The sequence below is a fragment of the Empidonax traillii genome, unplaced genomic scaffold (genome assembly GCF_003031625.1).
Source record: "Empidonax traillii isolate 1590-97213 ecotype Southwest subspecies unplaced genomic scaffold, ASM303162v1 scaffold303:size634589, whole genome shotgun sequence".
In the NCBI taxonomy this organism is placed as follows: domain Eukaryota; kingdom Metazoa; phylum Chordata; class Aves; order Passeriformes; family Tyrannidae; genus Empidonax; species Empidonax traillii.
The window spans coordinates 339,211-357,300 of record NW_020955496.1 but is presented as its reverse complement, the minus strand read 5'-3'; the positions used below and the strand labels follow the sequence as shown (position 1 = coordinate 357,300).

Below are 18,090 nucleotides of genomic sequence, written 5' to 3'. Positions count from 1 at the left end.
CCTATGTGATAGCATAGATTTTCCCTACAGGCAGTACTGGAAAATTTGAAAGCTGCTATTTTTCAGCCTTGTGTATACGCTCCATGAAAAGGAACAGCATAAATAAAAAGAGGCTTGATGTGAATAAAAGGAGAGGCTGTGAATGACTGGCAGTGTTATGTAGAAGTAGCATAGCAGAGACTATAGGAAGAGTGAAGATGAACAGGAGGAAGGGTAACTATACGAGTAGCAAAGAGGAGAAATGAGATCAACAGACTGGGAGAAGGGAAGCATGCAATGATAGAAGGGCCAGAAAACTGTTAATGGAAAAATGAGAACAGGGAGAAGAAAGAGAGATGGCACATTTTGTTATTTAATGAAAGGCTTAATGTGCCAGGTACTCAGAAGAATTTTTAATCTAAATAAGGCAACTGAATCATCTTCTTAACCTGAATTCTCTAAGCGTTCCCTTATGACCAGATGAATGTATGTGTCATCTCATAATGTGATTATAACAGAAGAGGCAAGCAAAGCAGGTTTGAACCCAATACCTGTAGCATATAGGGACAGCTCTCAGGAAAGTTGGGAATGGATTGAAAATCAGTGAACCCCCCCAAATTTTAAAGTACAGTGCTAGCAAAAGCTGCTTTTTTTGTTTAAAATACTGTTTGAGGACCAGGACACCCCCTCCCCCCCTTAGTTTTCCCCTCTCAAAGAGGGAGAATTGACAGCTTAGTCCTTTGGTTTTAGCCACATTTCAACTCAAGGAGCTAGGCAGATCTTGATCCCATAATAATTTTTAAGCCATTAAAAATACTTTGCCTACTCACCTTATAGGCAGCTGGGTGCAGCACTGACATTATTCAGTGAAATTTTTTGCAGAGAATATATATAAATTCATGCCAATGAGCAAAAACAACTTAAGGCAACATTCAATCACTTCTGTGTATATTTAACATGATTTTATAAGACACTGTACAATATTGCAGCTTGTTGTTCCTCAGTAGTGTTGCATATCTCGTTTATGTAGGGATGAACTTCATTTCTCCATTTGCTGCCCTCTCCCTGCCCCCCTGTGTGACATTGAACTGCATTGCTTTGGCCAAAATTGACCAAAGTAATTTCTGTAATAGAGTCCAAAATGGCACTCTCAGATTTACGGTGAGATTGCTTCTAAAAATACTTTTTGATAACTTAGAGGAAAAAATGTTATAAAACCTGAAATTTTAAAATTTATAAAAACTATATGTTTCATACCGGTTTCCTTAGTCTAAGGCATACAGGCTCCACTGTTTGCTTTTCATGCAAGAAATACTGTGTGAAGTATAGGCACAGATTAGTTCAAATAATTTTATTCATCAGCTGTGTGTGGAAACACGGAATACTGAGAGAGCCATCAGTAGGCTAAGAGATTATTTAAAGTGATACTGCCAAATTCTCAAGTGCCACTTCAGTATGTTAGTGGATTAGTGTTTAATCATTACTTTCAAATGTGTTGCAGACTCTAAAGTGGTCTGCTTTACAAGGGGAGAATTTTGAAAAATTAAAAATGTGAAGGCTAGATAAGAAACACTGCCTATATCCTGTACAGGTTGTAGGACAATTCAGAATCTGAAATCAGAGCTGGCTTCCTCCTTTCTGTGACCAATAAGGTTTGTGTGCCTGTGTGATATAACAATATGTAGTGAACTATAATGTCTGGGAAACTAAAGTAACAAATTAATGACTATTGTGATTTTGAAGCACATTGATCTTTCTCCCTGTCCAAGATGGGGACAGCAATGTGTGCGTCAGGAAAAGCTATTTTCAGTGTAACAATTACTGCAAAAAAGCAATGCTAGGGGACATTAAAATCCAAGCAAAGTCTTCAGGTTTTGCAATATTAAAATACAGATGATGAATCACAGTCAATGTAGATAAACCACTTACCTTTGCAGTGCTGATGTGGAATGGGAGCAAACGCTCCCCATTCAAATATCCTGTTGGATGCCTGTATCCAATCCGACAGGCAGTAATCAGGGGAAAGCACTGCCGAAATTAATTCCTATAATACTGAGGGTTTTAATGAAAATCCTGATGACAAATTATCTTAGTTGTTCTCTTCAGCATTTTATCCCTTGTATCCTAGGTTAATTACGTGGCATTTTAATAGAAGCTTTCTGAGCATACTATACATGTCAGAGAAAAAGTAAAATGCTGTCAGTTTCTGGAACTTGCCCAAACCCTCACAAATGTATATGGATTTAGTTCTGATAGTGTTTTAACTTTCAGGTTCATCGTTTATATTTTTACCTGTCAAACACTCATTCAGCTTCACTTAGCATAACAGGTGGGAGGAAAAAAAACGGTATTCTCTCTCTTGCTTGTCTTTTGTGAATAAATTGAAAGAAGCAGTAATTGCATATTTCACAACCTCGTGATTTAGGACTAAAAAGCATGATTACAGAATGTTTAAATTAGGCACTGCTGTGAGTTGCAAAAGAGGCAAGGCAAGGTTGCTGAAAAATGAAACAGATGTTCACAGGTAGCAAGAAAATTTGCGAAATGCTGAGCTGGGAGGGGTTCTTTGTAATCTTTCTTAATTTTCTTTTCCAGCCATATTGTCAGACTTAGTCACGGATCATTATTTACAAATTAGTATTTAAAATTACAAATAATCTACTAAATTATTTATAGTCAATAAGCATTAAGCATCACTACTCCATTACTTTTTGTTTCAGTTTAGCGAATTAATATGATTTAGTGACTATGGTTCATTATAAACATTCAGCTGTATCTAATTTGACTTTGATAGAGAAAAAAGTTTCATTTAATTTTTTTTTTTTAGATTTTAAGTAAACTTGAATTTTTGACAATCTTTTGTCTGAAATGAACAAGTACTTTTAGCAAAATTGTACAGTTTTCAGAATGATAACAGCAAATGAAAACAGAGAGTTTAATATCTCATTCTGGTAACTGTTTGGCATGTTCCCATGGGAGACTGCCCTGAAGGGAACAGGGGAAAGGGGAAGGGACCTGGAGAGGATGCTGGTCTCCGAGGAAAACCTCCCAAGACCCTGGCTTAGCCCATCCCACAGCCCAGGCAGTCACACAGGCACAACAGACAGGAAGGGAGCTCCATCCTGGTCTTCTGTGCAAAAAGGCAGAGGAGGCGGGAGGGATACTCAGGAGCAGTGCAGAGAATTGTGTGGTCATGTAGACAAGGAATTAGGAAAGTCAGAGCTCAGCTAGATTTGAAATTGGTGAGGAATGGGAATGGTGACAAGAACTTCTAGAAGTAGAATTAAAAGAAGGTCTAAGGAAGATGTGGGGCTGTGAAAAAAGGCAGCAAATTTGGTAATGAAGCACACAGAAGAGGCTGAGCAATTCAGCATCTTCTCTTTGGTCTTTCCTGGCAACATCTCCCAGGCAGAATCTGGGAAAACTGAGTTAGTGACCAAATAAGCAAACTGTGCATACACAGGTCCACAGGACGAGAGGATGTATCCAAGGATGTGCAGAGAGCTGGCTACCATCACTGCAAGGACTGCTTTGTATCTTCTTCGAAAGGCCCCTAGGAATCAAGGGAGATTCGTGAAGCCTGGTAACAGGCAAGTGTTACATGCATGTGAGCAGACCTGGGAAACTATTTGCTGATAAAGCTGCCTTCAGTTTACACAAGGATTGTGGAGAAAACCCTTCTGAAAACCATGTCCAGTCACTTGGAGGATGAGAAGGCAAATGGGAATAGCACAGATTCACAAACAGCAAATTGTGGCTGAACAGTCTGAGTGCTCGCTGTGAGGAGATGGCTGCTTTGGTGGGTGAAGGAGGAGCACTGGGTAATTACCCTGGCTTTGAAAGGCCTGTTACAAGGTATGCCTGTAAGCCAAATTGGTGAGACATGGACTTGGGAAGTGGACTACAGGTGAATGCACCCCTGGCCACATCATGAGGCTCCAAGAGTTGTGATCAGCTGTATGAAATCCAGTTGATGAGTGGTTTCTAGTTACATCTAGCAGGAGTCAACACCAGTACTGAAGTTACATCTAGCAGGAGTCAACACCAGTACTGACATTCATTTGTGCCTTCACTGGAAACAAAATACACCCTAATGAAGTTCATAGATGGTACCTGATTAGGGAATCAATTAATACACCAGAGTGGAGGGCTGTCATTCCAAGCACTCTCAACAAACTGGAGAATTAATCTGGAAGAAACTTTTCAAAGTTGAGCACAGGCAAATGCAAATTCCTGACCATGCAGCAAGACATGCTGGGCCCCAACTGGTTCCAGAGCAGCATTGCATAAAGCATCCAGGGGGTCCCAACAGACAACAAAAACTCCAGCGTGAGTCAGCAGTGCATCCTGCAAGTGATTCTTGCTTGCCCTCTACTTGGCACTAGTGAAACCCTACCTGGAGGACTGGGTCTTGTTTTGGAATCCTCTGTACAAGATGGAGATTGACATACTGGAGCACCAGGTACCTGGAGCACACGGCATAACATACATGGAGAAGCTGACGGAAACACATTTTTTCTGACTGAAGGTGAGAATAAGGGGGGGAATCTAATTGTTTTAAACTACCTATTGGCAATGTACAGATAAGATAAGATAAAGTCAGACTCTCCTAGGCACGGCACCAAAACAGTACAAGAGGGAGCAGTCACAAGTAGCAACACAGGAAATTTTGTCTAAGTATCAGAAAAATCTTTCCTGCCTTGGGGTGTGTGTGTGTGTATCAAATACTGGCACAGGTACCCAGAGAGTCTGTGGCATCTGCATTCTTGGATACAGGACAAAGTTGTCTGTGCAAGCCCCTGAGCAACTCCTGAACTTAGATGTAACCTCAAAGCTGAATTTGTTTGAGTGGGCCCAGATCACCCCTAAAGACATCTTCCATCCTGATAATTCCAACAGAATTTCATTTTGCTTACTTAAATGGCTGCTTTAATGATTTTAACAATAATCCTGGGACACTCTGTATTTGAAGAAAAAGAACAGTGAAAATGAAGATAATTTTTATTACCGAAATGTATCTCATTGCTGCTAGGAAATATTGTTGGAGAGGTCATGTATACCAGGATGCCAGAATAGATTGTGGGTTTTTATTAAATAAACAAAAAAAAAAAAAAAATCAGTGAAGCATTTTTAATCCACACAGGTGAAGAGTTCTGTAGACCTTGTAAACAAGCACAGTGTAAAAATAGTCAATTTGGGTGATTTACTAGCTTGGAAAAATCCAACTTAAATATATTTCAATATTTTTTTCTGTCTTGTTTCTTTCTTCTGCTTGAAATGGAAACCATTTTCTTCAGCAGTTTTCCCAATCTTTGCAATACTTTATCCTTCCTCTTATGATCCCAAAACTCCTTCAAGGAAAACCTACACAACTAAATGAAATAGATGCCTGGCTTTGGTGACAGACAGAGTGGTGATCATCACTTCTGACTGTACCAGGCTAATATCCAGGCCCAGAGTGGACTTAGGCTTGGGTACAGATGCTGTAGAGCACTCAGCATGAGATGAGAAGCCTTCTGTCCCACTTTTGCTGTCCTGACACATGTTCTTAGTGGTTGTTTGGGCAGCCCTGTGCCTTCTTATTGAACTGTCTGGATCTTCTGCTCAGAGTACAGCTCTCCTGAGGGTAAAAGCAGGAAAATGGTTCTGTTGGGTGTAACCAGTAGACATGGTGTATTTTTCTAAACATATATGATAATATATATTTCAAGAGTGTAAGATGGCAGCTTTAGGGGATGCATTTCCCAGTAACTGTCTCAGCCTTTCCTGGCCTGAAGTTTGGGATCTTGGCTAGAAATTATACCTTTGTTTCTAATAAATGTTAGACAGGGGAGAGGGATGCCCCATGAATTTGTTTCATTGCTTTTTGAGCCTATTCAGGCTTTTAACATCTGCAATATCTTCTAATGCTTTACTCTATAACTTAATTATTCAGTCAGTTAAAAAGTGTATTCCCTTTTATAGGCTTTAATCCAATATGCCAACATTTCATTTGCTGCTCTTTCCTTCTTGTATTATTAGTAAGGGTGAATAGTCAGCCCTGTTTTACCCTTCTCAGTGTGACACATGATGTTAGCAGTTTGGGCATGTTTTTCTGAGCTAGCTGTTTTCCAAACTGAGTTATCCCAACCTGCTTATTGATTCTCACACAAATACTGTCCCTCACCATTAATTACCTTACTTATCTATACATCCTTGTCTATATGTTTTCTACTTCAGGTGAGTCCCTTGGGGCTAAGAAGATAAGGTTCATTTTCTTTGTGACCATAAAATCTCTCTTTCATTTCATTTTCCTAATAATTCATAATAATCCTTTTGCTTTAGGATGATGGTTGCACAGAATGGTATACAGTTTCTCCAGTTGCTGTATCCATATTTCAGAGTTGTAGCAGCTCACTTAGAGCCCATCGCCGAGTATGTATAGTTAGGACTCTGGTTTTTTTATTCCAGTTTCAATATTTATCAGCATTACTTTTCCTCCCCAGTTTTATCACCAGCACACATTGAGATTATTCTGCAAATTTTCAGTCACCTTTGGCATTTACTACCCTAAATAATCTAGTGTGATTCTCTGTCACCTCACTATTCAGCCTTATCCAAATTTCTGATGGCTATGATGAACAGTGCATCTCCCTACACTGATCTAGAAATCTCTCTGCATTGTGAAGAGTGACTATTTAATTTTCTGCTATGTATTCCTATTGTCTAACCAGTTTTAAGGGACTTGTGCCCTGTAAAGAAAAGTTTCAGCCAGGAAACCTCCAAAGTCTGTTCCATAGTGAACACCTCTGTAAAGACTTCTTTTAACTTTGCTGAGGTAGAGTCTGATCCTGTTTGGGTTCCCCTTTCATACTCCAGTTACTTATCAGCCCTAAAGACTTTCTAGCAGAATTCCTGTTTCTAATGTGCTTAAAAAACATTTTATATTGGTTTTATGCCCTTCAAACTCTTTTTTTAACTGGACTTATTAAATTTAACTTGCCAGAGTTGACATTCTTTTTTATTTTTCTGGTTGGGGAACAACTTTCCCTTTCAGAAGTACTTTAATAATCACCATTACTGTGCTGCGTATTGAAATGGTGTAGAAAAAAAGAGAACTCTTGAGAGTTTCTCTTTCCACATTCCCTGCCTTTTCCCCCAAAATTACTTGACATTAAATGAAAAAGGGTATATTTAGATTAAATATTAGGAAAAAATTCTCCACTGTCAGAGTGGTGAGGCAGTGGAACAGTTTGCCCAGAGCATGTTGTGGATGCCCCGTTGCTGGAAGTGTTTGAGAACAGTCTGAATAGAGCTCTGAGCAACCTTGTCTATTGAAAGATGACCCTGCCCAAAGCAGGGGAGTTGGAACTAGGCAATTATTAAGGTCCCTTCCAAGCCAAGCCATTCTGTGATTCCATGAAGTTAAAGTCGTTTGTTTGTTTGTTTTGTTCTGAATTGCTTTCTCTCTCTTTAGTGCCTCTTCAGAAAAGATACTCAAAACATAAAGGGAATGCTCATAAAAATCAAATCATGGGGAAATAAAAACACAGAGAAAACACTTGCAAAAATGAATAGAGAAAGGAAGGTTTGGTGTGAATATCCCTATATGGATAAGAGAGAAGGAGCAGAACAAAGAAAGAACAGGTGGGGAAAACTTACACAGACAAACGAAAAAGTGATCATACCAAAATAATCACCTCTGAAATACTGAAGATCTCAGTGCATCTTGCTTTAGAGTTGAGTTGACTCCTAGAAGTATTCTGAAATTATAAAATAGTGTGTTTTCTAAAAATTATACCCAGATATAGACAGAGGTATATATGTATATATATGCATGTGTGTGTGCATGTCCTACCTCAAAAGTGAGGAAGACTGAGACAGCAAAGCTTCCCACATGCTTTGATGGGATTTGAGTAACGAGCAGATCCCCCAGACTAGAGGCAAATTTCATCCTTGAGCAGCTGCCCAGATTTCATCAGCAGATTCCAGATGGCAGGCTCCACCTCCTGTAAAGACTCAGGTGTATATAGATGTGATTCCTGGGTATATCCTGGCAGTGGCCAAGCACTGCACACTGAAGGAGCAAAGTATGGTACCAGATCATGTCAGTGCCTTTGGAGGATTCAGTCCTGCAAACTTTTGCTTATGAGCCACTCCAGGGGAGTTGCTGATTTCTCCCTGAGCTTGCTGCTCTGTACAAAAATGTTAGGTCTGTTTAGAGTGGTAACAAGGTAAGGCTTTCCAGCAATGTATTGCCATCTTCAACATTTCTCCAGATTTGCAAGGAGAAGATATCTTACCTCTTCAAACCGAGCAATTATCAAACTTTTAAAATGCACTTAACGCCACTGAAAGGGAAGTAAATACAAAAATTACTGTCACTATACATATAAAGAACATATCTATTCTTACTCTAGGAGTTCTACTGAATTCTGTATTCTTTCTTGAAAGACCAAGTTGCGTTGCAGTTGTAAGCATAATTTTTTAACTAGGCTTAACAATGTCTAGTAATTTATTTTTCTGAGGGCAAATTATTAAAATCAAGGTAAATTACAGAACTGGTTGGTTCTGATTTGCACGTCTTGAGAACCCACTGAAAAGGACAAGGGAATAAGCAGAGGGAAGCCACCAGCACCTGGGCTATGATCAGCCCATAAACCACGTTTTGTGCATGCAACAGCTTTGATTTTTTTTCCAGTTGGGTCCAAGATGTAAAATTTAACCTGTAAAGCCTCCCGGGGTTTGAGCTGTAGCAACTTTAAGGCTTCCGCAAGATTAGCAACTTTTTACACTGAGCACTGCAGAAATGCTTATTTCAGGCAAATACCATCCCTACCCTGAAGCTCTCATTACCTCTAAGGTGTTTTCCTAAAGGTCTACATGTATTCTGAATAAAAGTTCTCTGATCAGTCACTCTTCTTAATGTCAAAGAATGCTTGCTGGTGTAAGGCTCTCCTTCATTTCTGTAAAGGGAGAAAATTCCTTCAGGAGGTGAAGCAAGATGGTTCACAGATAGCAAAGCAAAGGCTCAGAGTAATAAGAAAGGAGATACAAAGATGTGAATAAGTTTGGGAATACTTACCTATTTTCAATCTAGAGAGCCTGTCAATATAAGAGAAATAAGAAGAATGCAACAGTGGAGAAAAGAAGTACTGAGAGAAACCTCATCACAGTTATTTGACACAGAGAAGTGACTGAAGCAGGAAGAAGACTATACCAGGAGACACAACACAGTACAAAGCAAAACAAGATGACAGAAGTTAAAAAAGAAAATGAAAAGACAAATTCTCAAGAGACAAATTTAATTTTTTTTTGAAAAAAAAGCTTAGAGGAAAATGTACACATAAAATGGCACTAGATAAACCATTTTTCTCCCATAGTGCTGTAATGCTCCAGAATCTAAATGGGCTGTACTAGTAGAAGCTCTGTGAGGTAGGATAAAGTTATTATTTTATGTTCTTGGAGCTAAGGTGCTGAAAGACAAAGTGAATCTCAAGAGGTCACAGTGAAAATCTGCAGGTGGAGAAGGGGGTCTGAATTTGGTGAGCATCACTGAAGTATTTCTCCCTCCATAAAGTTTAATGTTAAAAAAAAATATGGAATGAAGTGTGATATAGAGCTGGATATAAAAAGTCATCTGGTACAGTGAGGTATGATTTTATGTTGAACAAACTTATTGTTCTACATTTTTTTTCCTGTTGTTGCTACACTGATGGCCAACAATAGTATAATCTGTCAGAAATGCTGCAGCAAATAGGCTTTAATAATTCCAGCTGGAAACACTAATATTTACTGACATTTGAGTGTTATCTGCCAATATTGATGCAACACATGTTCTGATAGTCCTGTAATAAGAACAACTGCCGATATACATTTCAAAGCTGTTCCTGATTTTAAATCTATAATTTACTCTACAGCTCTTCAGTAGTTTCCTGATCAAACTTGTCAAGCTCCTCCCTAACACACTGATAACTCTTATGTTGCATCAGCATATTGAAATATCTCACGGTAGTCTTTTACGTTAACAATTTCCCTGCAATCAAACCCTTCCATAAGGAACTTGAAGAGCACAGCATGATCATTAGAGATACAAGCAGCATGATCACTAGAGATGAACTATTTGGTTTTTTGACAACTATTTTTTACTGATGACCCTTGAGACGGAATTAAGACTGACACAAGGTGGATTTTGTACGCTCAGGGTTAAAGCCCCTGACTCTCAGAAGCATTATGACACCAGTGAATGTGGTTTTTGCTGAATCTTTTGACAGTGCAGAAGAAGCCAAATTAAATTGATTCCTCAGCTTCCAACATCAAACTAGGCTGGCAGTGGGCACAGGCAAAGCAGAAATTGTTTAAGGTAGCAGGCGCCTGGAAACACAAAGTGCACATCCCCTAACATCTGCACCCCCTAATTTTGTCCTTATTAGGACAGGGAAAAACAGGTTGTCTGAAACTGATGCTGTCCCTAAAGCAGGGGTGGAAACTATTGGTAGAATGCCCAGTGCCAGCAGCTGTGATAGCTGACTAGCATCAGTCCCTGGAGGCAGACAGATTAGCAGCATGGATCCTCTAGATCTCTCCATTGCAATTCCCCACTTTTCTGTGGCAGGCAGGGGTGGCCCTGTCCCATCTGTTATTTTAGGAGGACTGACTGTCAGTTGTGTCTGAGCTGTCAAATAGTCCTGTGCTGGTTCTAGAATAAAAGGCATGCAAAATGTTTACAGTCTTAAATGAGGAATAATCATGGTATTACTTATATTTAGAAATTCGGGGAGTGTCCTTGGTGTCAATGTTGTATGTACCATGTTACCCATTTCAAAATGCAGATGACATTATCACTGTTTTATTCTCCACTCTTGGCTTTGTCAGTTTCTCCTTTTTCTACCCCAGGTTCTTTGTGAAATGAATTGTTCAATGATAAAAACATTTTTATTCAGAATGGATGGATAGATAGTCCATCCACTGTGTGCATTTGAGATTTGAACCACATAGGTGGTTCAGTTTTGACTTTTCAACTTCCTTGTGTTTTGGAGATTTTTGGTTTGGTAATTTCTACACCTTCTATCACTGGAATTTCCAGACATTATCAATTCAGTAGCCAAATAGAGACTGGAAGTGAAACTTCTGAAGTCTCTTCCACAACTGTCTGACTGATTTTTGTGCCCTGGAGCTTGGTTCCTACAGATTGGCAAACTTCAGACTTTAAGAAACGGAACTCAACTATTCCTTTAGATTTGTGAATTGTTCTCTTGATCCATTCTGTGCTTGTGCTATTCCCTCATGTTTTTCAAAGTGGCAGAATTTTTGAATGTAACTGCTTCCCTGGTTTTGCAAATCAAGATAGCTTTTTATTTAATTAATTAATTGTTTTTCTACAATTGTTCTTAAGTGTCACAATGGACATATCACATATTATACCCCTTTTTTTTGTCATCTATATTAGGTCAAGAGCTGTATTGTGAGGCTCATGAGGACCGGATTTTCCACTCCTAATTTCATATTCCTTACAGCTGCTTCCTCTTTGGTATACCACTGCACTAGGAGAATTCTGTGAGTTTTGCTCAGGCGTGGTCTAGGACTGCACTCTAGCAAGTTCACAGGCTTCCTTTCTCTTCCTATTTCTGACATAATTCTGGGGTTTTTCTCAGATGCAACTTATTTTTCCAAGAGTAAGCAAGCTCTGACATTTGTATGCAAATATCCTTGCCCTTCTCAGTGAAAACCCTTTGGGCACTGTGGTCGGATGCTTACTTAAGCTTTTGGGTTGGACAGTGGCTTCTATTATTTCAGTTGTCATTATTGTCAAGGAGCTTGACTGGACTTCATATTAGTCCTCAGTGAAGACTGGATGGTTGCTTCCAGTCTTTGATAAAATATTAGGAAAATGGAAGAGGGCACTCAAAAAAAAAAAAAGCTTCTTTGAGAAGAAGAAAAAGGTGGGAAACTTTAAATTATTTTTAGCTCTGTGCTTAGTAGTGTATAAATGTTATTTAGACTTTATACAAAACCCACAGTGTCAGCAACTCCTCTTACACCCACTGGTAAACTTAGTCACTCTTTTGTAAACCTTCACACACAAACTTCCCAAGGGCAGTTCTGATAAACTGGCACACTCCCCATGCCAGTGAAAAATTACCTGCTGCCTTCCCTGTAACAACCAAACAGAGAGTTGGAGCCTGGAAACCCAAGGCTCACCCAGAACTGTGGAATGTTGCTTTGCCAGCTGCTTTATGCAGGAGAAGAATTAGTTCATGCCTGTTACAGATAATCCTTTCCCTGCTAGTAAAGTCATCCCAAGCCAGTGACCCTTTGAAAATAGGAGGGAAATACTTGCCATCTCTAGGCTTCTATGACCCTGCTGGAGGAGACATTCATTTCACAAGACAATCTGTGCATACTTCTTTGATTTCTGCTCATAACCTACTGATTTCACTGTGTTTCATCTTGTCTCTCCACTGCACCAGACTAGCTGAGTGGTGAAACACTGCAAAGTAATGTTAAGCAAGACTTAAGGGCGGACATCCAAGTGCAATATTGAGAGCAAAAGGGTATAAATAAAACAATGACAAATTCACTTCCAGCCTATACTTAACCATGGCTCCTCTTTCAAGTATCCTATGAGGGATTTCTTTTACACCGCTCTGCAGTGAGAGCAGAAGGTTGTGGATTTGTAGACAGACTTCTTCCCAGGTGGTGAGTTCACTTCTGCATGGCTTCCATTGCTAAATGCCTGTATGCCTTTGGGGCTGTGCTTTTGGATGCACATGCAAATACTGATCACTTCCTGTCTTGAGAGTGACACCACAGATACTTAAATGGTTATTTCCATGTGAGCCTGGCAGTGATTATTAGTGAAATCCTGCCGATTTTGCCTCTTGAGGTCAGAAGTGTGGTGCACCAAGAGTATATTCTCCCTTTGTCCTCCAGTAGTCTGCTGACTAGCTGCCCCTGCTCATAGGATCCTTTTCATCTCATCACGCTCCACTGAGGTAATTTATACAGTCATAATCTCTATTATGAGATATCAGTTGTGCATGTGTTCAGCAAGGTTCGTGATCACTGGTACCTCAGTGACATTCTATAGACATCACACTTTAATGACATAGATATCAGATGCTGTAAAATTCATATGGTAAGAGTGTTAATGCAACTTGTACCTAATGTTTCAGATACTGTGTCTTTTTTGAGGATCAGCTCCTCTCTGTTTTGCTGTGCATCTAGGTATAAAGTGCATTTTCTTCTGATCTAACTACACTGGAATTCCAGCCAAAGGATGTCACTTTTATAGAGCTATACCATAATTCCATTAAAAAAAAAAAATCCTGGTTTTATCTTATCTTGGATGTACAGTGTTCCTGGTTTCTTGTAGATACAGTCTCCCTTGATACAGAAACACAGACACTGATTTTCAAGATAGAGTTCATTTTGGTCTTTATTGAGGCAATAGACTTTGGTTTTGGCTGCCTTCAGAGAACAGAATTTCAGTCAAGCAGAGCTGATGTTGTAATCTCGGATGATGACGGCATTTGTGATTGTCCAGTGAGCCTTCCAAGGGATCAGCCTACATTTCTGGGTTTGAACACAGTTATTATCATTCTGACAAAATTACTGGTGGTGTGGAAGGAGAACACGACTATAGCTGGGATGGATTTAGATACTTCCCAGCCATAAGATGTTTTATTGTTTGCATCATGTTCTGCTTTTTTTAAAATTTTCAAAGTCAGTGGAGTAAAAGGTCTGATTTTTTTTCAGAATGGTGTATGAGGTCAGCTGTGCAAAGGTATTTATCACTTCACAGTATTTTTAGGAAAAGAGGCAAATTTGTTGATTTTTAAAATGATGCTAAAAGAGACATCATATTGAGATTTTAATTTTAGAAAACAACTGGCTATGAATAAAAGACTTCTCTTATCTTCATTAATTAATTTTTAAAAATAGCCCAGTGTTTTTCTTCCTTTTTTTTTTTTGTTGTTTTCCTTGAAATGATACTTGTCTGTCTCACCAAAATTATGCAATTAATTGAATTATGTGATTCAAATGCCATACACGTGGGGTTTTATCCCTGTTCTCCCTCCCACTAATGATGGAAAGAATTCTATGTTTATGGGACTACACCATGAGGCTCATGAGTTTTATGTGAAGCTCAAATAATTGGCATTGACAGTCGTATCAAACAAGAATAAAATTGGGATGGTGTAGTAAATGCAACATAGAAAAATGGGACAGAAGGCAAAAAACGAGGAGCAGTGTTTTTCCACCACTAGTGGTTTTGTACTTGGTGGACACAAAAGCATCTTTTTTAGATGTATTGCTTGCTGTGGTGGACTGACCAAAGCAGGAGAGAGCAAGGATAAACAGCACTCTCAGGCTTTCCAGCTACACATACTTGCTGATGAATGGAGCTCCTAATCACTTGATGGAGCTTTATGCTTTATGCCTCACTTAGGACAGCTGTTGGAATCGTTGGTTTATTCACATCTAACATATTTCATTGTGCTTTCATTTTTTTTTGAGAATTAGACTTTTAGCGTTTATCTATTTAAAAGCTAGTTCCTGTAACTCTTGGTTCGGAGTCACTTGAACATGGGCTATTCTTTCTTCAAAGATTAGACCTTATTTCCAAATTTTGGATAGCTTTTTGATTTTTTTCTCTCCATTTGTTTTTTGCTTTTTTTAAACTGGTGTGTGGTGCTACTGTATTTGCAGAGTTTGATCCAGAAGAATCGAACCACATGCTTAAGGAAAAGAATGGCATGTGGTTCATGAACCCCATAATTAGTTCCCCTTCCTAGCTCTAAGCAGTAATTAAATCTGTCACTTCTGCTCTGCTGATTCATTTATTTAGCTATTTAATTGCTCAGCTCAATACGTCTTTATCTCTGGAACTGCAACATTTTATTCAGGCTAAGGAATAGCATAAGCTATTATTATTTTTTGTCCAACGGCAGGGACATGTAAAGAAAAGAACACTAATACTAGATGATTTGGTGGTGTTGTCAGTTTTGACTTATCAAACAAAACAGTATTTAAGGGAAAACTTCAACCAGTGCTTGAGGATAGCTTTTCATATACAGGCTTGCTTCTCCAGAAAATTATGTCAAATTCAAGGACCCTGTGCATGTGATCCAGGTTTCCATTTCCATAATAGGTTAACTTAGAGCACTTCCAGGTAATACATAATTTTCTATAAAACGAGTAGTCTTAGCCTGATCTACTGCTGGTATACTTTGCAAACAGTTTCAAATTGCAAATATACACTAAATTGTTTACTAACTAAACAGTATATTTTCTTTATGCAATTTATTTTTGGGACATTGCTCATGGAGATTTCTATCACCTGTCTCTCACATTTATCATCAAATACAGAATTTTGATCTGTAAAGGAAATGGTATTTGGAATACTTTCAAGCTTGCAAAGACAGCCCTTCTGAATGCCTCTCTGTGAGGCATATTTCCATACATGCAGTTTTCTTCATGTTACATCCTTAAGCAAGGTTGCAAGATTCCTCCACCATTTCTTTCCATAGGTTGGAAAAGCTGGTGTTGGAAAGCAGCATGCAACACAACGACAAGCAGATCAAGACAGATCAACTCAGATAGGGCCTTTTGGCAAATGAGAAAATATTTTTTATTTTTATAACCCTTTTTTTTTTGCCCTCTCTGAACTCTGCAATGATAGCTGATCCAGGAAATGAAAGATACAAAACTCAACCAAAATTCAGAGACAAGGATATTTTTCTGACACTTCTGGCATCAGTGGCTCAGTTCCATCAATTTATTCATCTGCCTTGCTGGCTAGATTTTTGTACTATACACACAGTCTTGCATTTCACTCCATAAGTGACTTATTTTTGCTGTCTTGTTATTCAGTTACAACTATGCAGCTATTTAAGTCACAGCTCATGTTTTTCCCAGGTAAGCTCATTATTCTAAAAATCTTTTTACTGCTTACCTGGAGGGGTTTTTGTTGTTGAGGATTATGTTGGGTTTTTTATTCCTCCAGCGAGGGTTCTGTCCACTCCTTTGCAATGCAAAACATGTCTGTACCGCTGCTGTGGACACTCAGCCTGGCCCTGCTTGAAGTAAAAGCAGGACCTTGTGTAAAGATCAGTTGGTGGAACTGGCAGGGTTTATCAGCCACATTGCATGCGATACCTTGGAAATTCAGCTGGATGGGCTGCCATACCTCTGACTGCTGTGCTGGGCTACATGGACATGCACCATGCCTGCTTCCCTCTCCCCCTACCACCCCACACTGTCATCAGGGAGGGCTTTGTCAACCCATGGGCTGGCAGCTTTGGCCTGACAATGCTCACTCTGTGTTGTTCATGTTGGTGTTCACGTTACTGTTTTGCAACTGTGCAGTCGGGGTTACTCAAAGCTCTTTGTTGAAATAAAGAATATTTCTGTCCCTGCTAAATCTAGGAAGCCTAGAAATCTTGCAGGCAGTTTTCTTCTTGCGAGCCTGTGCATGCAATTTTTGGTTTAGTTTTGCATGAGCTTCACTTAAATATTCTCTCTTTTAAATGTGTTTCTTAAAATTATCTTCTAAAAGTACACTTTTTGTTGAGTGCATGCTTAAATTCAGGGAATTAGTAAAGCCACAAACCCCCTCTGTGGACATCCTTTGAGGATAAGGGTGCTTTGGGGATAAGTCTGTATGTGCATGCGTTTCGTCTGAGAAAGCAGCGTTTGCTGCACCAGGACAAACAAGTATGAGCAAAGGAGGGCATAGGAATGAAATGGAAAAAATAACATTTATTTGTAGTAGAAGTTTATCCTTGAGTTGGTGGAAATGCAACAGTGGGAATACAGGGTTAACTTCAGACAGCTTTTATCTGTTGTAAAAGAGCATGAGGTTAGTCAATAGGATTAACTACTTTTACACAGATTTGTACATAAACATTGAGGCACGAGACTTGGAGGGACATAGCTGAGTGCCCGCCCTTTGCAATGATTACATTCTTGAATGTCTGGGGAGGGAATTAGGTGACGGTGACTACTGGCTTCCCCTCAGACGAACCTAGTTGTTGTCATCCTGCCATCAACACACTGGAAATCACTATCTCAAAGGCACTTCAGAGTCTACAAGTAGCCTTATGGGCCCAAAACCACTCCCTCTCCCACTCTGCCCTCCCCATGCTGGAGCCAAGTGTCATCCAGCTACTAGAACGGTGCAAACTGAAGGGCTGTGAAGAGGTGTAGAAGGTCAGGGTGTGGGCACTGCTGGTGGAGGCACTCAGCTTGATCAAGTGTGTTTTGCTTTGCTTTGTTTGTTTGTTGTTTGTTGTGGGGGTTTATTTGTTTGGGGGTTTTGGTTTCGTTTTGTTTGTTTTCATCTCTAACTCATTGCGGTTAGAATCCTCAGGCTGGAGCTTCTTCCTTACTCACAACGTGGCATATGTTAGTGTAAAATGTGTCTAAATCAAATTAGATTAAATCCCTCAGTTTTGAAACAAATGTGCCCCAGTCTGTACTGTATTCGATTTACTTATTGGTGTATTGGAAAATTCTTTTTTTAATTTAGAGAAGTCACCGCTCCTTCTATTTGTGTGATGCACCATATCTGGTGGGGTTGGAAGCTACCTCTGCCCAGCCCTGGTCAGTCTACTTGGTTATATAAGGTGCACAGGGCTTGAGTACCTATAAATATTAGCAAACAGCTGTCACAAAGGGATAGTGAGCGAGCTGCTCAAGACCTCGAAAACACAATAGCTTGGCATCCACAAATACACAACTTTTAATATATTACAAGGTTAGGTATTGGGGAGAGAGGGTAGGGAAGTGGTAACTGCTTTTAATCTTTGTCTCTTTAAAAAAAAATTTTTTTTTTCTTCCTTTGTACTTTTGGTATACATCCGATCTTTACAATTTTTATCACATTTATGACATTCCTGGCCTTGACAGTGCTTTTGTTTGTGTATTTATAGCAGCTTCTGGTCATTGTTGAGCAAAGGCGATTGCCCTGCCCTCTGGCCCTTTCTTAAGCAGATTTTGGGCAGAAGCTCCTCTCATGTGGCACTAATTGAAGTGACTGGCGGTGGGGGTGTTGTGAGCACGCTCGGGCTGCTCTGCCAGGGGCTAAGCCAGGGGAGGAAGAGAGGAAAAACGGGAAGAAGGAAGGGA

General features: G+C 39.5%; 1 protein-coding gene across 16 annotated transcripts in view; it reads left to right on the top strand.

Annotated features, from left to right (window-relative positions):
- Positions 1-18,090, top strand: part of LOC114060994 (poly(rC)-binding protein 3-like) — a 401,074-nt gene that overhangs the window by 230,733 nt on the left and 152,251 nt on the right. The window lies entirely within an intron of this gene.